Below are 21,795 nucleotides of genomic sequence, written 5' to 3' on the forward strand. Positions count from 1 at the left end.
GTGTGTCCTAGGAAGTCCCCCGGTAGTCTAGGCCTATAGCAGCTTATCTAGGGGCTGGTCCAAGGCAAACCTGAGCCCTAACTATAAACCTGAGCCAGTTCTAACTATAAGCACTATCAAAAAGGAAAGTCTTAAGCCTACTCTTAAATGTGGTGAGTGTGTCTGCCCCCCGGACTGAAACTTATTAGATCAGCCTGATAATAAGGAATTGCAGTAATCTAGTCTAGAAGTAACAAATGCATGAACTAGTTTCTCTGCATCGCTTTGAGACAGGATGTGCCTGATTTTTTAAATGTTACGTAGGTGAAAAAAGGCAGTCCTAGAAATGTGTTTTATCTGGGAGTTAAAGGACAAATCCTGATCAAAGGTAACTCAGAGATTCTTTACGGTGCTGCTGGATGCCAGAGCAATGCCATCTAGAGAAACTATATCATTAGATAACTGATTTCTGAGGTGTTCTGGGCCTAGTAGAATAACTTCAGTTGTGTCTGAGTTTAACATCAGGAAGTTGCAGGTCATCCAGGTTGTTATGTCCTTAAGACATGTTTGAAGTGTAGTGAGCTGGTTGGTTTCATCTGGTCTGATCGATAGATATAATTGAGTATCATCTACATAACAATGAAAGTTTATGGAGTGTTTTCTGATAATATTGCCTAAAGGAAGCATATATAAGGTGAACAAGATTGGTCCAAGCACAGAACCTTGTGGAACATCATGACTAACGTTGGTGTTCGAGGTTTCATCGTTTACAAACTGAGATCGATCTGATAAATAGGACTTAAACCAGCTTAGTGCGGTTCCTTTAATGCCAATCAAATGTTCTAGTCTCTGTAATCTCTGTGCAATGATGCTCTCTAAATCCTGACTGAAAATCAAATAAATTATTGTTACGCAGAAAGTCACACAACTGATTCACGACTGCTTTCTCAAGGATCTAAGAGAGGAAGGGAAGGTTAGAGATCGGTCTATAGTCAGCCAACACCTCTGGATCAAGAGTGGGCTTCTTAAGAAGAGGTTTAATTACAGCTACTTTGAAGGACTGTGGTACATGGCCTGTTAGTAAAGACGTGCTAACTAACGGTAACATTTCTTTAAGCAGCCTAGTCGGTATAGGGTCTAAGAGACAAGTAGAAGGTTCAGACATAGAAATTGTTGAAGTCTATTTGTGAAGGTCGATGGGAGTAAAGCCATCGAAACATATATCAGGGTTTACAGCTGTTTCTAAGGTTACCCTATTTGAGGAAAGATCGGTACTGGTTGAGTGCAGGAGATTATTAATGTTCTCTCTAATAGTTGTAATCTTATCATGAAAGAAGTTCTTGAAGTTATTACTACTGAGGTCTATAGGAATACTTGGATTTCTATTGACCTCTCAGCGAGTTTGTGTGAGTGAACAAGTTGGCAGCAGGGCAGACTTAGACAGAAACTGCTCTCAATCTGAATTTCTACCAGTCTGCCAGACTGGAATGTGTCTAAAAAAACTCTCATAACAGGTAACATTCAATACCTTGGTATTAATATTTCTACCAAGTGGTCAGAGCTTTTCTCTCTGAATTACTCAGAAGACCTCATCCTACCTCACTACTACCCAAAATAGTTTTTGTTCTATTACACCAGTCTTATCTATATCACATCGGTTCAACACAAAAATTCAAAGACCATGGAGGACTAGCCCCCCCGAATTTCAGATTCAACCAACTAGCAAATCATCTTCAGTACATACTCATATGGTTGCAAGAAACTTAACAAACATCCCTGGCTGCATAAATAACAATATGAATGCCAAGACTGATCAATAACAAACTTCACATTCTTTACCCAGTCAATTAAAAAACAAATATTTTTCAAAAACCCATTCAGGCAGTGACTCTGACAGCTTGGTGAAAATCCAACCAAATAACTGGACTCCCCACAAATATATGTGTGTACCCCAATCAGGCACAACCCTGACTCCCAGATCAAAATAAACCTCTACCATTTAATTCACGTAAAAGAGCAGGCAATACACATCTGGAACACATCACAATCACTGCTCAGTCGGAGGGGGTAAGTTGAAAAATTGTAATGTAATTTCTATTTTCCCCTTTCATAGTACACTTAACCTGCTATAATCTGTCAATTAATGAATTCCAATATATTTTGTTGGAGCACCTTTAATTTGTTTACTACTTTTTAATATATTTCAATACTTTGCTTTGGAAGCATTTATGGAGAAACTAAGAGAGAGCTTCGAAGTGTGTTGATGAACTCATTTTATTTGTTTTTTGTTTTTATGCAGATCCATGGGTTTTGGACCCACAGCCGGCAGTGTCTGGAGTCTTAAAGATTACCTCTCTCTCCCTCCCTCTTTCTCCCCAGTGTAAATGTCTTTCTGCTCTTTACCCTGACTAAGCTGCGGGGAGCCGCAAAAATAGCTTTGGCTGATGATATTTGATCTTGTTTGTTTGATGTTTCTGAGTGTGTGTGTGTGTGTGGCCTGCAGTGTGAGAGAGAGGACTAGTAGAAGCAGAAGCTAAATGTTCTGAGAGAGGAGGGTTGTCAGCTGATATAGCTCACCTGGGCTCAGGCTTCAAAAGCTGGTCCTTGTGCTTCGTCCTATCTTTCTCTTCCAGCAGCAGACATCCACCCTGCATCATCTTCTTTTCCTTTTGTACCACCCAGCGCCTTCTCAGCACACATGTCACTCCCCAGTGAGCACCAACCGGGATTTCAACGTTGGTTTCTGATTGAAAACTGGTTGAAATTGGGTCTGAACGTCTAAGACCTATTTTCACCGTCTTTTCAACTGGCAACGTAATCTCAACGCATTTGATCTTTCATATAAAATGTAATAAATATGGAACTATAGACTGCGTGCTGCCAGCAAGAAGCTCCCAGGACATCGTAATGAGAGCAGTGTACATTCTGTCTGTATGTTCATGTCAAATACGATTGCGTGTTTACTGCCGAAACACGTATGCTCAAAAACTTCTCAGAAATCATCTCAAACTTTGAAACATGCACTGTTTCTGGAAACTCGGCATGGGACTTGCGGAGTGAAGTGAACGAGCTGACGGAATAACGTGAGACTTCACGCTAACGACATACTTTGTAAGTACTTGAACTACTGGACTCCAATATTGCAAACCGAAATATGCACCATTAGTATAATTTTATGCTGCTCACGGTGTGGGCGAGGCTGCTAGCTTGTAGCGTTAGCCCCCCAGGGATGTGTGCTCTCCCCACTGCTCTTCTCCCTCTACACCAGGGGTCGCCAATAGGCGGACCGCGGTCCGGATCCGGACCCAGACGCCGTTGTATCCGGACCCAGGACCTAAAACCGATAGATAATTGAGAATTATTAAATTTTGACGGAGCGCCTCTATTTTAACCGGCGCAGCTTTTTCAGCCTTTATGGTACTGGTTCAGCGGTGCAAATCACATCACGTGATGCAGGTCAGCAAATCAAATATGGGTATTCTGACAAGTTTCCCGAATCAAGTGAGATACACACACGGGAGAGATGAGGAGAGAGAACGAAGAGTGGGAGAATAATTACGTGAGTCAGAGAAATTATTTCACATGATGAGAGAAAAGTGGTCCGCGAGACCAGAATCTTTAACCAAGAGTGAACAGACTCTTTCAGGTTAATTCTTCACACGGACAGTTTAAAACCAGTGTGTCTCACATGTTCAGAGACCGTGACGATTATTAAAAGCGGAAATGTGAAGCGTCACTACGAGACAAAGCACAACTCTTTTGAGCAAACGTACCCACTCACATCTGAAATGAAGACACAGAAAATAAACCTGAGAGTCCAAAATGATCAGAATCCTGACGCATGAATTCACTGACCAACAATGATATTAACAGAGCTGAAACAAGTGGTTTAATAACCACAGATAAAGATCATGCACACTAATTTATATTGTTTTTATTGACATCACTTCACACCTGAATGAAGTGAATTTTAAACTGCAAGGCAAATCGGTGAAATTCATTTTTCTAAAATGAATTGCTTTATTTTAAGATGCACATTTTTCAAAAGCTTTCTGTTATGTCAGTTATTCTTTAATCCAGCCCTTATTGTACTTGAAATGAGAGAACATGTATTTATGTATTTCTATGTATTATTTATAATCCATCAAGTTCAATTTGAAAACTGAGAATAATATTATAATTGATGTGTACTTTCTTTATTTGATTTGACAGTTGTTGATGACACAGAGACGTTGTTACTACTACTAGGCTACTTCAATATATATATACAGGTGCTGGTCATATAACTAGAATATCATCAAAAAGTTGATTTATTTCACTAATTCCATTCAAAAAGTGAAACTTGTCTATTATATTCATTCATTACACACAGACTGATATATTTCAAATGTTTATTTCTTTTAATTTTGATGATTATAAATGACAACTAAGGAAAATCCCAAATTCAGTATCTCAGAAAATTAGAATATTACTTAAGACCAATACAAAGAAAGGATTTTTAGAAATCTTGGCTAACTGAAAAGTATGAACATGAAAAGTATGAGCATGTACAGCACTCAATACTTAGTTGGGGCTCCTTTTGCCTGAATTACTGCAGCAATGCGGCGTGGCATGGAGTCGATCAGTCTGTGGCACTGCTCAGGTGTTATGAGAGCCCAGGTTGCTCTGATAGTGGCCTTCAGCTCTTCTGCATTGTTGGGTCTGGCATTTCGCATCATCCTCTTCACAATACCCCATAGATTTTCTATGGGGTTAAGGTCAGGCGAGTTTGCTGGCCAATTAAGAACAGGGATACCATGGTCCTTAAACCAGGTACTGGTTGCTTTGGCACTGTGTGCAGGTGCCAAGTCCTGTTGGAAAATGAAATCTGCATCTCCATAAAGTTGGTCAGCAGCAGGAAGCATGAAGTGCTCTAAAACTTCCTGGTATACGGCTGCGTTGACCTTGGACCTCAGAAAACACAGTGGACCAACACCAGCAGATGACATGGCACCCCAAACCATCACTGACTGTGGAAACTTTATACTGGACCTCAAGCAATGTGGATTGTGTGTCTCTCCTCTCTTCCTCCAGACTCTGGGACCCTGATTTCCAAAGGAAATGCAAAATTTACTTTCATCAGAGAACATAACTTTGGACCACTCAGCAGCAGTCCAGTCCTTTTTGTCTTTAGCCCAGGCGAGACGCTTCTGACGCTGTCTGTTGTTCAAGAGTGGTTTGACACAAGGAATGCGACAGCTGAAACCCATGTCTTGCATACATCTGTGCGTAGTGGTTCTTGAAGCACTGACTCCAGCTGCAGTCCACTCTTTCTGAATCTCCCCCACATTTTTGAATCGGTTTTGTTTCACAATCCTCTCCAGGGTGCGGTTATCCCTATTGCTTGTACACTTTTTTCTACCACATCTTTTCCTTCCCTTCGCCTCTCTATTAATGTGCTTGGACACAGAGCTCTGTGAACAGCCAGCCTCTTTTGCAATGACCTTTTGTGTCTTGCCCTCCTTGTGCAAGGTGTCAATGGTCGTCTTTTGGACAACTGTCAAGTCAGCAGTCTTCCCCATGATTGTGTAGCCTACAGAACTAGACTGAGAGACCATTTAAAGGCCTTTGCAGGTGTTTTGAGTTAATTAGCTGATTAGAGTGTGGCACCAGGTGTCTTCAATATTGAACCTTTTCACAATATTCAAATTTTCTGAGATACTGAATTTGGGATTTTCCTTAGTTGTCAGTTATAATCATCAAAATTAAAAGAAATAAACATTTGAAATATATCAGTCTGTGTGTAATGAATGAATATAATAGACAAGTTTCACTTTTTGAATGGAATTAGTGAAATAAATCAACTTTTTGATGATATTCTAATTATATGACCAGCACCTGTATATGTATATATATATATGGCACTAAATAGCGCAAGTTAGATATTATTGTAATGTTTCGGACCTTTGCCCGAGGAGATTTTCTCAATCTGGACCTTTTGGAATTTTAATTGAAGACCCCTGCTCTACACCAATGACTACACCTCAGAGGACCCGTCTGTTAAACTCCTGAAGTTCGCAGACGACACAACGGTCATCGGCCTCATCAGGGACGGTGATGAGTCTGCGTACAGACGGGAGGTTGAACAGCTGGTCCTCTGGTGTGGTCTGAACAACCTGGAGCTTAACAGGCTCAAAACTGTGGAGATGACAGTGGACTTCAGGAGCAGCCCCCCAACACTACCCCCCCCCCCCCCCCCCCCCCCCTCACCATACTCAACAGCACTGTGTCTGCTGTGGAGACCTTCAGGTTTCTGGGATTCACAATCTCCCAGGACCTGAAGTGGGCCCCCAACATCGACACCATCAGGAAAAAGGCCCAGCAGAGGTTGTACTTCCTGCGCCAGCTCAGGAAGTTCAACCTGTCTCAGGAGCTGCTGATTCTGTTTTACTCCACCATCATCTTGTCTCTGCTCCTCTATCACTGTGTGGTTTGGATCGGCCACTAAACAGGACAGGAACAGACTACAACGGATTGTCAGGTCTGCAGAGAGGATCATTGGTTCCAGCCTGCCCTCCATCCTGGACTTGTTCACCTCCAGAGTCAGGAAACGGGCTGGAAAGATCACTGCAGACCCTTCACACCCTGGACACAAGCTGTTCCAACTCCTCCCCTCTGGTAGGCACTACAGAGCACTGTACGCCAAAACCACCAGACACCGGAACAGCTTCTTTCCACTGGCCGTCACTCTGATGAACAATTATTCAGACATACTGCACTATTACCTCCATTTGCACTATTACCACCATTCTGCACTATTACCTCAAATCCATTGAGCGGTTTAATACGAATATGTGATGTTACACCCCTAGAAAACAAATAACCGTAGCTCATCATGAGGTTATTAGGAGGTGTTTCAGCTGCAAGACAGCACTGAAGGCCCAGCTATAAAATGCACGGCCCGCCACTGGGATATATATTTATTAGTGCTGGGCAAGTTAACGTGTTATTATCGCGTTAATGCATTAATTAATTAACGCCGACAATTATTTTATCGCGCGTTAACGTTATTATTTTGAAAGTCTGTTGCTCACTGGCAGCGGTGGAAGAAGTCTTCAGACTACGTTGATGCAGCGTGTGGGAGAAGTATAGATAAACTAAAGCAAGACAAGCTAACAAATGCTGCAGAGAAGTGGATACAAACTGCAGCCGGTTAGTATTGTGGAAGATGTCGGTCTGAGGAACGTTCTCAAGGTGCGTTCGCGATGTGTTTGGTGTGAACGCACCTTTAGGATCGCAACGAATGACGACACGTATAAGCCTCCCTCAAGAGGCACCGTCACAAGAAGAATACACGAGTTGTATTAAAGGAGAGGACTACTAAAGCCACGGCGTTACAACGTGCAGCAGCTGTTACTCTCACTGGAGACTACTGGACATCGCTGGGTAACCATCATCACCTCTGAGTTACAGCATTATATTGATGAACAGTAGAGCTGCATTCACATGCTCTGACTGTCATGAAGACACAAGACAGACATTTAGATGAAACGTGCTGAAACATTTTATTCATGTTGCACAGCAGTGGAACGTTTCACATACAGTCACACACTGAGCACAGATAGTGAAGAGATAGAACTGCTACTGTGTAAAGGGAATACTGCTGTTAACAAGAACCTGATTAGTTTAAAGTGTTTACAAACCAAATGTTATTGCCCTTTTGTTCATATAGCAGTACTTTTAAAATAAAAGTGCGCAATACACTACTTTTGAATTCATTATTGAACTTTGCCATAACAATGCGATTAGAAATTTGAATCGTTGCCTAGCACTAATATTTATATTGTACATAGTAGTTAAAAGTTTATGCTTACCTCTGCTCTACTTTGTTGTCCTTGTTTTTATTTGTATATTCTATGTATGTACGTTGAGAGCAACGTAAAAACCAGAGTCAAATTCCTTGTATGTGTACGCATACATGGCCAATAAAGCTGATTCAAATTCAGATATCTTAATACATTAACTTGTCCGCGAACATAATTTCTGCCTGAGATGCATCATATAGATTCTCATCAGGAGGTGTTTTACCAATGAAGACAACAACACACATAATCCGACAATACTTCACGACATCATCAAAGTCTCGACCTTTTGTTATTGTTTTAATTGAGAGACCGTTGCAGCAGAAATTGCGTAAGGCGCTCGGGCTTAAGTGGGAATGCTCACTTGTTAACAGTTCCGCAACTTACTTGCAAGTACAATCACATTTCTGGGTAGCCATAGCCTTACACTTATTGTAGTGGAAACCAAGTGAGCAGATAGACTGGAGATGGAAACAAGCAAAAGGAGATGTCTTAAACTGAAGGTTTATTAGCAGCTTGAATTCAAGGAGAATCGAATAACACAAATGAAGCACATAATGTGGCAGGTGCATAGCCACATGGGAGTATTTAACCTATCTGGATATACAGAAATAGGAGGTGTAAGGTTATTTCTACATCAAATTAAATGTGTAATAAGTGGTCATGCAAAGTTGTAAATGAATACAACAGCATACTTAAGAGGTCTGGACACACATGTCCCAGGCTATACGCAGAACAGCCAATCTGTAATGCTGGAGTCTCATGAGACGTCTGAGGCTCCCAGCTCGACTATATCTGCTGAGAGGATGCTAGAGAATGTGTGGGTGTTATAATATCCATGCTGAGCTTCCTGGCCTTGTCCTTGATTGTGCACAAACACCCCAAGAGGGAGACAAAGCATCTCAGTAAATCTACAGTCTCAGAGTCAGCGAGCCCAGCTCCCACTATCCTGAGGAGTTTAGGACCTGATGCACTAAATAATCAGATGCTCGGGGGTCACGCCTGGGTTGCCTTATTGTCTAGTAGCTTCCGTGTTCCTGACCAACAACTGAACCCAAGCTTCGATAGCCCTGGCTGTTAGGGTCAATAGGTCAACAGAATAGCGGAATGAATAATTCCCCGACATCGGCCAGGTGTGCCAAATGGCCAGTCCACCCCTGCTCATACCTACAGTACAGGTAATACAGACAAAAAACCCATGCAATGACTCTGACACTCTGACTTATCCAACATCCTGCTGCTCTCACATCTAATCCTGGTATGTATATGGCTGCTTAGAGGAGTTAAACAGCATGAAGGCTGGCTGCTGTAAAAATGGAGCAGTGAGGTTAGATCACATAGATACTGTACCAGCTCCCAGACAAAGACAAACAGTCCTTCAGTCTCTGAGGATTGCAGATAAAAGGAATACAAAATGGGGATGGAAACTGGAGAGGAAACAGCCTTCAGGCCAGACAAACACCCAATCATGAGCACATTACACAGAGTCAGAGTCACAAGTGTGCAGCCATGCAGGCGATGGTCACACAAATGAATGAAAGCACATACAAACGCACAAATACATCCAGAAACACACACCGAGATACTCACCGTCTCCGCACACACAGTCACACACAGATATGCATTCATACGATTACATGCACAAACACACACACACACACAGAGGAGAGATTGATAGAAGTATGATGAGCCAATAAGGAGGCTTTATGGGGCATAAAGAAGAGACTCATCACAGTGGGATGTGTGCAACACACATAAAGGCACACACACACACAATGAGAAACCTACACATCAATGCTGTCATGCTAGAGGTCAGTTCCCTGTGTACTCATCCTTGGAGGGCAGCATACCTATCTCTCTTTCACAGTCACTCTTTATCTCTGCCCTTGCAGAGTCAGAGGTCATACTCCTCTACAGGAAGTAACATATCATTTTGAGAGTGTCATACAGATAAGGTTATATGTACCCTGACATGTAAGACATGGCTGTGGGCTGCGCTTATGTCAGAGCTGAACGATCAGTGGTCCATCACTAGAAGATTGCATCTTCACATTAGCTCTGTGCGGGACAGCAGAGAGGACATTTATTCAATGTGTGTTTTCTCAATTAAACTTTGCAGCAGCACAATCAGAGCTATGAGCAATTTAGAGTCACCAAATAACCTAACCTGCATGTCTTTGAATGGTGGGAGGAGGTAACAGTGCTTGCTAACTACTGCACCACTGTGCCGCCAAAAATAACGTCAAAATGTCATGAAGGTTAGGAACTATGTAACCACTTACTGAGGTTATTTGAGAGGGGATGTGCCACTTAAGCCCGAGCGCCCCCTTTTCTGGGGGCTGTGGAGAAAGTTTAGCATATACTGTCGGAAAAAATGTACTCATCACAAACAAATATAGTGACGTCGCACGTCAAATTAAACAACAGAACCTGGGCTACAAGAATATGTAAGCCGTTTTTACATGCTCCAAAGACAACTCAAACACCAACTAAATTAATTACCAAATATCAAAATCCATATAGCGCCACCTAGTCAACCCACTCGCCACATTTCTGGCTCTACTGCTGTGGTACTTTATGCAATACGCACACACGATACCTCAAAAGAAAGCAGACACTTTACAGATTCAGCACATATATATAAAATCCAGCTACAATACAGCATACGCGAGATATGAGCCAAGGAACACCAACAACAGAAATCACTTCATCAAACGATAGTTATAAAATTTCTCTTACCTTTGCTGTTTTTCATCGATATATTTATTTTCCCAATAATTCCAAACAGAAATACGTTACAACTACATCCTGTGTTACACTAAACGCTTCAAATGAGGTGGCAATCACTGAAATCGACCAATGGGTTGCTGAGATAGAGCCCTGCGTACTACTCACAGGGGTCTGACATCGAGAAAATCTCCAGTACGCAGAGAGACACAGAGAGGACTCAGAGAGGATTCTGGCTGTCAAAATAAAGCCCAAACTACTGTATTTGGATGTATTGAACACCATTAGTGATAAAAGTGAAATATATAGTTTGGTACATGAAATAATTCAAATGGCACACATGGTGCCAAAATGACCATTTTGGAGACCTTGCCTGAACTCTCTGTACTAAAACCTCTCTAATTTTGTTCTGCTTCACTTTAACAAAGTCAGACTTTGCAGAGAGACTGTTCACATATTGTGCTATGATTTGGGAGAGGTTTAGACCTGCAGCTGCATCATTCCAAAGAAATAATAATCCTGTAAGTGCTTTTCTTTTTAGGCGAACCTGAAACTTTTCAATTTGTGCTGTGTCCCATCTTCATTTACTCTTAACCAGTAACATATATACTGATATTTACACATCTGAATAAATCTCACACGTGTTCCCTTTATTATAACACCAAGATTATTCAAATAGACCTTGTGGTTGCAGAGATACACTCATTTTAGTATGGGTGTGCAATTTTCGAGCAGAGGCCTAAAAAATAGGTCCATTTTGAACAGGCTTTAGAGCTGTGAGTCGTCTAACGTTAGCAGCTAGCACAGCCAACTGAACATTCCTGCTTTACGTTCAGTCTGGAGCAGGCTGAAAGTGTCACCACTGGCTTAATCCAAGTCAGTGGACAGTGAAAGATGGGTCTGTTGGAGAGGAGGTGGACAAGCAGCTACAAAAAGCAGTGCCTCCTGCAAAGAGTGCCCTTTATGCTGCAATCAAAGTCTAAGGTGGTTCAACATGCCCACAGATCCATATCATACCCTTGGTCTCACATACAAGTTCCTTCTGACAAAATCACTCACCAGGTCAAAATCCCCTCTGAGGTTTATCAAAAGCAGACTCAGGAGCAGCCTCTCACTCGACAAACTGGAGGCTTTCATGTTGGTGGCCACTGAGAAAGACATTCTTATGGCCTTGGACTCCAACACTATCATTGACAGACTTGCAGAGCAGGGTGAGCAGCTCTTCTAATAAGGTGACACAAAAAATTAAATATGATTATTATCATTATTAATTTGCAATTAGTAAATAATTATCGAGAATTTTTCTGATTTTCTAGATTTAAAATTGTGCGATTGTGTGGGACTCCTTCATCATCCTCTATGTTACCCATCAGCCAGCAGAAAAAAACGGACAGCATATTCACCCTCTATCTACTGCCCAATCTTTCACATCAACGTCCATGAAACAGTATTTGTAGCCACACAAGACCTGTACATTCAGAGAATGTTTCCCGTTTCTGTCGATGTAATCTGTAGATTTAGCATGTTTTTGTTTCACTTCGATATGTGTACAGTCAATGGCGGCCAAGCATTGTGACATATTGTGTGTTTGGTAGAAGTTGACAACAAGGTCCCTCACTTTGGGCTCTGTACTCGGTTTTTGGATGTACTCGGGACCCAGGAAGACGGTAATGGCCTTACAGACTTGTCAGACGATGACCGAAACAACTTGTTGAGATAGTCCAAATGCATTAGCGGTTTTCCAGAGTCTGCCCTCATCATTCAACTTATACAACGTACATGCTACCTTTGTTTGTGCATCCACGGGCGCCCTCATCATTGTTGTTGCTCCCTCCACATCCGGACGTAACATTTCGCTAATCAATGCCGAGCTAGACATTCAAAGTTTTCTTGCCATTCTTCAGGAATCATAACCTCATTGAAATAATTATTCCACCAGATGCTCGTTCTTCCTGGCCTTACCCAAAACCGGAGCTCCATGTAGGGCTGATAACACCTCTGGACACGGGAATTCTCTCACAGCGCTCGAATAATAGCTTGCCTCCTCTTCATTTAGGCAGTAGTAGCATTATAAACTGAAGAATTTAACTGTACAACAGCTGCTAGTATAGACAGCAAAGCAAGTAATGCTTGAAATGCGTTATCCATGTTAAAATGAATCACTGGTAGACCTGGCTGTTTGTTTTGTTTTTGTTTTTTGAAAGTGGTAACTACCACCCCGGTCTGTCACTCGAAAGGCACTTTTACCGACCTCCACGCCACACTGAAGATGCATGTCAGCCATGACAGCCCAACAATGTCCAGTCTTCAGCATCTCAGGGCAAATCTCGTCCCCCCCCCTAGCACCTTGCCGCTGAGGAGCTTTCTGACTACCTCTTCCAGGTATATGGATGAGTCTTCCCCCGACTCTTCAAACTCTGCTTCCTCCATGAAGGTCTGCTAAACACAGCCTGTGCCAAGCCCTGCTTTCTCTTTCTTAGACGTCTTCCATTTCGCCAGAACTTCCTTGAGGCCAACCAAAACTCCTTCTTCATAGTCTCCCCCAACTCCTTCCAAACCCGGGTTTTTGGCAACCGCCGCAGCTGCAACCTGTGCGCCCAACCTTCTGGCCTCCTTCAGAGGGTTGCACAACGAAATGCATATTGCAGTCCCATTTTTCAACACAACAAAATACAAAATCACACAAAAAATTTAAATGTTTTTCATATGTGGAGGGAGGAGGATGAAGTAGGGAGTCTCACAGCCCGATGAAAGAAGCTGTTCGGAAGGGTGGTACGCAGCGGCGGGCCGTGCATTTTATACCTGGGCCTTCAGTGCTGTCCTGCAGCTGAAACACCTCCTAATAACCTCATTATGACGCCACAGCTACGGTTATTTGTTTCTAGGGGTGTAACTACAGGTATTCGTATCAAACCGTTCGATACGAGGCTTACGAACCGAACAATACGTTTGAATAATACTAGTGCATTTTGAAAATGCAGAAGCTTAAATTGTGGGAAATATAATGTTTTTGGTGGACTGTGCTCACGTAGCAGACAACGGGCTGTGTGACCTCTGAACCCGGAACAAAAAAACCCAAAACAAAACACAGCTGAGGCACCGCACTTCTGGGAGGCTACGCTAAACGAGCTTAACGGGAAAACAACAACAGCACACAAGCTACGAACTCTCCCCGCCGAGTTTAGCTGTTCTCTACTTATTCAAACAGGGCTAAAGCAATCGCCACACAATCCCCATTTCTCCAGAACATAATTCTTACTTTGTAAAAGAAAACAGCCCAAACAGATTCAATTGTCTGGACAATAACTCCGCGCTTGACGGTATGCTTCGTAATTAACGGACAATGCATACAGTCCAAATCTATATAATTAACACAATGACAACAACAAACTCACAAGAACCAGTCACATATATTCATATGACAACAAAGCAACAAATCAATCCAGCAGACCTGCAGCAACACGCATTCTGCTACACACTCAAGGGCCATTCAGATATTAGATGTAAAAAACAAACGCAGTTGACTTACCAATCCATCCTCCTTTCTTTGTTGACAAATAGTTTAATCCCACAGTTAAATCCCAACTCACAAATCCGTTTCTCCTCCTTCAGCCATTGAGTGTTAAAAAAACAAAGCTAGGTAAAAAAATTAATAATCTACACCAAGCAAAATGCAAAAAATGTCATAATTTCTTCCATATCTTTCAATTTCAACTCTTACTACTCCGACTAAGCCTCTGATGGCTACTTTAAGTTTTGTTTCACAATAGTCACGTGCTCGCCCACTGACCAATCACAGCACACGCTGCACCTCACTGCAGAGCTGCACCTGGACACTGAGCTGCACGTAATGCTGACGTACTTGTAGGCCAGCTAGCCGGCTCTGACACGTCAAAGAATACGCCCAACATGTCAAACTAAAGGTTTGAAGACTATGACAATCAACAATATCGTCCCCATTCAGGAGAAGGAGATGAAGCTTTCTTCACCAGGATGGAGATGTGTGATGTCAGGTTGTTTGTAATGCTGATTCCCAGGAATTTAAAGCTGTTCACTTGCTCCACCTATGTTGACAGGGGTGTGAGTCTTTGCCTCCTTTTTTCTAAAATCAACAATCGGCTCCTTGGTTTTACTGACGTTGAGCAGCAGGTTGTTCTCTGAGCACCGTTCTGAAGGTTGTTGATGTCCTCTCTATATGAAGTCTCATTGTTGTTTGTAATCCGGCCGGTGACGGTAGTGTCCTCTGCAAACTTCACAACAGAGTTCTCTTCATGTTTCATGTTTAATTTTCGTTGGGTGTACAGCATGAACAGCAGGGGGCTGAGCACACAGCCATGGGGGGCTCCGGTGTTCAACACTAGAGTGAAGGAAGTGTGGCAACCAATCCGAACTGCCTGGGGTCTGTTTCTGAGGAAACAGATTGCTGAGTTTACCATCATCATACTTCAAGGTGGTCGTGTGATAACAAATGAACCATCCCCATGACAAAAGCTTTCTGTTTGTTATTGTGTCATGTAGCTTGTTGCCAGAAGACAACAGTGGACACAAGTTTAGCTTAGTATTATCTTAAAGATCTTCAACGTCATGGCTGAATATTTAGCTGATTCTGACAATGTGGCTGCAATGCAACATTCCCAAACAAGACATCTCCAAGCCAGACACACTATAATAAACAGGCTGTATCAAGAAAATGGTTAAGAAAGGGCTTTATTTTGTTGTAGGTTTCTTTCCATAATGTTGTCAGACACCTAACAATCTGAGCTGTCAGAGGCAACAACAAACACTTTTAATGTACGTACATTCATCTTGAAAGTGATTACATTGCAGCCTTTTTAGCTGCTGCTGTCGCCAGCATTCTCCCTCAATACTGGAGTATTTTCAAAAAATGTTGTCCCATTAGTTATTTCGACACTAAAACAGGAGGAAATTGATTCCAGGTTGAAAAATACCAGATTTATACTTTAACTCACATATTGCTTACGTATTGTAGTCCTGTAGTTCTGTCTACTTCTCTATGATGTTTCAGAAATAATATTGCAGAAATCTGCTAATCTGTCTTCTTTACCTTGCACTGATATTGTTCTTTTTTTAAGAACAGGTATTGTTCGAATTGTATCCATACTACAACTTTGTTTTTGCTTTTTCTTAATCAAAACAAACAAACAAAGTAACAAATTATATTGACAAAGGTGTAACACAAAACAGACATTAACAAGAAGTATGTGTACTGATTTTAATATGGTACTGATATGTGTTTGTTTTTTAGTGGGAGTATTGTAAGTGCTTGTTTGCGTGTTTGAAGCGTGTTGTGTAAGTATGTCATATATTCCGACTGTATGTAAATAGCTGTGACCAGAGGCATGTGCAGGTATGCCCGAGGAGATGGAGAAGAAGACGGAGGAAGAGAGAAAAATATATAAATGCGTAAATTAATGGTAATTATAATAAAGTTGTTGTTGAAAATGTAATAGCTACATAAATAATGATAGTATTGTTATTGTTATTATTATTATAATCAGCACCATAACTAATAATAATATTGATGGTAAGGAAAAGATCAAAAATAAATTGTAAGTCAATTTAATTTAGTAATCTGTATTGTATTGTTTTGTTAAATAAATAAAAAGAATAAGGACAAAGTTTTGGTGTTTCTTACATCCCATTGGCCCTCACATTTAACACACTATGTACATATCTGTCACTGTCAATATGAATCCCACACGCTGTACTATTTGTATTGTATACAATTTATATAACACTTCACTTGTATTTGGACGAGAAAGGGGGTGCTGTGGGGTGCTGTCTGCTGTTTACTGCTGAGCTGTAGATATTTGTATTTCACACACTGTGTTCAAGCTATTTACAACCAATGACAAGAAGGACCGCTAGATTGAGCTTATTTCTGCCTGAGCTCCTTCAGTTGTCAGTGTACAAGCGATAAGTGGAAACTGGAATGGACTAAACATATACCGCCACTATTACATTTATAAAAATAATACCCAAACTGAGTCATTTTAATATGGCCCACCACTACACATGATGTAGGACATCTGTTGCACTCTCTGCAGCAACCCAGAAGTTTATCTGCTGATACACAGCAAAAGAAAAAAAAATCCCCAACTTGTGTCTGCAGGGAAATAAATGAACCTGGAAGGATTAGTTTCTCTCTCAGTGAAGAAGGGGGGGGGGGGGACCTAGATGCTTGTGTCATCTGCCATGTTGCCATGGTTTCATCTGTGAGACGCAATAGTCTCCTTTTGTCATCTAATTTATTGCGCCTCTCTCAAACTATCATTGTGACAATGTTCAGAACCATTGCAAGAAATCAGTTGCACCAACATTGCGGTTTCTGTCTGAAAAATGGCTGTAGTTCCAACCTCAGGGAAGAAAGATTCATGACAAGATGGAAGTATGGAGAGAAATGAGAGGGAGCGAGGGGAGGAAGAAGGAAAAAGAAGGTGACTCTGTTGGAAGAAAGGGAGGAAGGAAGGATTACAAGGAAAACGGTGGTAAAAGGAATTTAAGGTAAAGAAGAGGGGGTAAAATAGGAGAAATTGGAGGATGAAGGAAGGAAGGGATCCAATGAGGAAGGGAAGGCAACCCTCTGAGATAATTACAAAATGGGAAAATACAAATTGAAAGGAAGAGAAAATTGAAGGAAGAAAGAAAGAGAGCACCCTGGAATGTGAAGAGAAAAGAGAGTTATGGAAGAGTGGAGTGAACCGAGGCGAGAGAGAAAACAAAGCTGCTGATAGATGCCTCTGTGGGGATAAGAGAGCAAACAAACACAGGAGGAAACGAGTGTTTCATGGAGCCCCCTGGTTGTTTTCTGCCCGGGTGGAAGGCAATGATAAGGGAAGGAGCCAGACGGAGGTGTGTGTGTGTGTGTGTGTGTGTGTGTATGCAGAAAGGAGTAAGGAAGAGAAAAGAGAGGACGGGAGGGATAATGACAGTGAGGAGGCTGAAACCATGATAAAGAAATTCATATTCAGTCATATTTACACTCAGCACCGGCTGGCACGCTATGCTAGGAATACACACACACACAAACACATTCACACTGATCCAGGTGTTTTACCTTTATCACACTGGCTCCCTATCACTGTCCATAATATAACTTGGTTTTTTTAAACCTGACTTTCTAACCTTTTGGGATCACGTCCCCAGTTATTTGTGCACCTCTATTTAACAACAAAAACACACAAAATCAATTTCTTCATATTTTTATCTCAATATCTAATCATCATTTCTTCTTGTAAAACAAAATTGTAGGTGTGCTGCCGTAGGTTAGTATCAACCAATTTCAACCAATGATATTATGACATTTATCCATCAATCAATCTGCAATGTTTAGCGACAAGGTAGATGTGTGTCCATATTGTGTTACTTTCTAAGCCTGCCCACTTTTCTAAAGGTCCAATCAAAAGCAAAGGATTTGATTTAAATTCTCTTATAACTGTACCCTGCTCAAATATTTCGTTCATCGGGAGATACAGAGTACAGAAGTACAGAAGTTAAAGACACAGACTTCCATTTCACTGGAACTTTAAGGGTGGTATCCTTAAGATTTTCATTAAATAGAGCCCCATATTTGATATGTATTTTGGTTCAGCATCTGTTTCTATTAATGTATATTAATATGTATTAATTACTTCTTTATATTCACACACTTCCTCGCAGAGCAGACACTGGGCGAGAGGCAGGGTACAACCCATCAATCCCAGGGCTGACACGAGACAGACAACCATTCACAATCTGGTGTTACCGTTATGTAATTGATTTCAGTCTCACTGTATACTGTTCATCCACTTTACAGCGAGTAAGAGCTGTATAAACCTACTGCTAATCAGTGGTGGAAAGTAACTCGGCTCATTTACTCATGTACTGGGCTCAGGGCTAGAGCGGGTCGTCTTCCAATTGGAAGGCGTTTCAATACAGTCCATGTCGATGTGTCCTTTGGTAAGACGCTTAACCCCAAATTGCTCCTAAAGGCTGCGCCTGCGGTGTGTGAATGGGTGTGAATGTGAATTTAGTTTACATGCTGATGTGCAGGTGGTACCTTACATGGTAGGCCCTGTCATCAGTGTATGAATGGGTGAGGAAGGGTGAATGACGACATGTTAAAGAGCTTTGATTGGTCACTAGAACGGTATTATGTAAATACAAGTCCATTTACCATTTAAAGGTGACCTGTGGAGTCTTCTTGTAAACAAACAAAAGTTATGTTTACATTCAGTGTTACTCACCAAAACACATTGCGTGTATCCTTGAGGTAAAAAAAAAACATGTTGAATGCATTTCCTTCCTCAAACCATTTGTAACGCAAAGCAAAGTATTCTAAATCCAGTATTGTGTACATCCATGTTACTAGCTTGCAATCTTCTTCCCTGCATTTCCACCACATGATGATCAGTTAACAGTGTGGTGTCATCAGCAGGTCTATTTCATCCTGGTACTTTGCTGTGAATAGGCTACTTCTGCCTGCAATGTTACAAATCTATAAGACTATAAAGGTACCCGAGGTGCTATTTCAGTGACTGGGGTTATGGCAGTAAGACTTACTGTCCAAGAGGTCGTTGAGCTAGTCTTCCAAGATGAGCAAGCAGACAGTGATTTGGAGGAGGACTGTGATTACAACCCGTTAGATGATGATGACTTCAGGCAGCAAGGGAGACCTTTATGTACAAGTATGGTGTCACGGGGGTTCACAGTTAGGACCCAATAGCAAGACCACAGGAGACAGGAGTTGATATAAACAGGTTTTATTTAGCCTGAATAAAGAGGACAGGAAGGTGTGGAGCCCGTGGTCCGACACCAGAGAGTAGGCAGATCGACGGTGCGAGTCCCTTGGCTCAACACCGGAGGGCTGGCAGCTTGACGGCGTGATGTCCCGTGGCTCGACACCAGAGAGTAGGCAGATCGACGGTGCGAGTCCCGTGGCTCGACACCCGAGAGCTGGCAGCTTGACGGCGTGTGTAGTCTGTTAACACAACGGAGGGCAGAGTGGCGGTGTGTAGTCCGTTAACACCACGGAGGGCAGAGCAGCGGTGTGTAGTCCGTTAACACCACGGAGGGCAGAGCGGCGGTGAGTAGTCCGTAAACACAAAGGAGGGCACGGGGCATTCCCGGACCGCCGGACACCGGAGGCATGCGCTCGAGGCAGAAGCCGCAACGGGGTTGAAGCGGGTGAAAGACGGTACGACCTGACAACCCCAGACTGCAGGACCAGAGTTTATATATTGCCAGGGGAATCGTTAGTGGGACCTGAGTCTGGTGTGTCAGCCTGCAGGAGGTGATTAGCTCAAGTAGCTGCAGCTGTGTGGCAATGGGAGGTGTCTGGTCTGACAGGGATCCTGACATATGGTTGAGAATGAAAGACAATGGATGTGACTGACCTTCATGCCTACATGGGCCTTCTAATACTGGCTGGTGTGTATTGGTCCTGAGGTGAGGTTGCTTCTTGTCTTTAGAATGCTGAGATGGAAAGACCATTTTTCTTGCCAGCGTATCTCTGGAAATGTTCCATTCCATATTTGACTGTGAGTCATTGGATTTAGCAGGAGACTCCAACAGGGGACATGGGCCGGAACACTTGTTAAACTGCGACAGCAGGGATTTCAAACTGCGTTCCCCTCAACATATCTGGCGAACGCCCGCTCTCCGGCCAACAAGATGGCCGAGCAGCTGCTTCTCAACAACTTTTGCAGATCTACCGGCTGTGCTTCACTGAAAGCTGGTTTGGTGAGCACATCCCGGACACTTCACTCCACCTGCTGGCTTCAAAGTCCTCCAAAGCGTAACAGAACTATAATAATAATACATTGTATTTGTATAGCTCTTAAAAAGGTACTCAAAAGCATTTTACATGGTAAAAAAAGAAACAATAAAATAATTACAATACAAACAAAATAAATGACGTAACAGTAAGAAACAAAAACATTCAAAATAGCATCACAGGTTAAAAGCAGATTTAAATAAATTAGTTTTAAGTGCAGTTTTGAAAGTGTTGAGTGACGGAGAATGTCTGAGGTGTTGGGGGAGAGAGTTCCAGAGGGAGGGGGCAGCAATAGAGAAGGCCCTGTCCCCCCAGGTCTGATGCTTGGACAGAGTAGTGGGGGGTAAGGAGGTTGGCGTCGGCGGATCTGAGGTTGCGGTTGGGAGCGTGTCGGTGCAGGAGGTCCGAAAGGTATGAAGGGCGAGGTTATGGAGGGCTTTGTATGTGATGAGGAGAATCTTGAACTGGATTCTTTGCTGTATGGGGAGCCAGTGGAGGTTCTGAAGGACTGGGGTGATGTGGTCTCTGGTGCGGGAGTGGGAGAGCAGACGGGCAGCTGAGTTCTGGATGTATTGTAGTCTGTTGATGATTTTGGTGGATGAGCCGTACAGGATGCTGTTGCAGTAGTCCAGTCGAGAGGTGATGAAGGTGAGGATGAGTGTTTCAGTGGCTGAGGAGGAGAGGGAGGGGCGGAGACGGGCGATGTTTTTGAGACGAAAGAAAGATTGGGAAAATGAGGGGAGGCGGAATCTGCTTTTACATTGGTGGAGGTTGGTGTAGAGATGTCACAGTTATGAAGAAAACAGACAGCCCTCACTTAGAAACCATTTTCATTAACTGCAAAGCATTTCATTCACAATAGGAGTTTTCCTGATTCATTCTGGTCTGTCAACCTTCAGTCCTGAGTTAGTGAGGCATTACAACACCTGGCTGGCCAGACTACCAACGTGGATCACAAACATTCAGTCTCCCTGCTCATTGTTCTTGGGGACTTTTAAGAGCGCAAACCTCAGTAAAAACTTAAAAAATACATAAAGCATATTAAGTGTTCCACCAGGGATAATAACACACTGGACCACTGGTACAATAGATTAAAGGATGCCTATTGCTGTCCCGGATGCAGCTTTGGGACTCTCTGGTAAATTATCTGGTTCATCTTCTCCCGACCTACAGGCAGAAACTCAGATCTGCTGAGCCTGAGGTCAAGACTGTAAGGATGTAACAAATGACAAATGAAAATGAAAAATGAGTATCTTCTCATTTAATTGTTTTCTGAGAAATTTGAGTCAGTAAGTGCTTGTTATTATCAATTTAGATGTTGTAGTTGGGTATCACAATACCTCAATATATTATTTCATCACGATATGATTCCCTTGAAGGACGATGAATTATCATACTGAATTATTGTCCACCTCTACTACGAAGCCGGAGGAGCCCTCGAGAAACAGCATGCACGTTGTGTTAGAGATGGCA

Source organism: Anarhichas minor, unplaced genomic scaffold (genome assembly GCF_050575085.1).
Source record: "Anarhichas minor isolate MPS153535 unplaced genomic scaffold, ASM5057508v1 ptg000007l, whole genome shotgun sequence".
In the NCBI taxonomy this organism is placed as follows: Eukaryota; Metazoa; Chordata; class Actinopteri; order Perciformes; family Anarhichadidae; genus Anarhichas; species Anarhichas minor.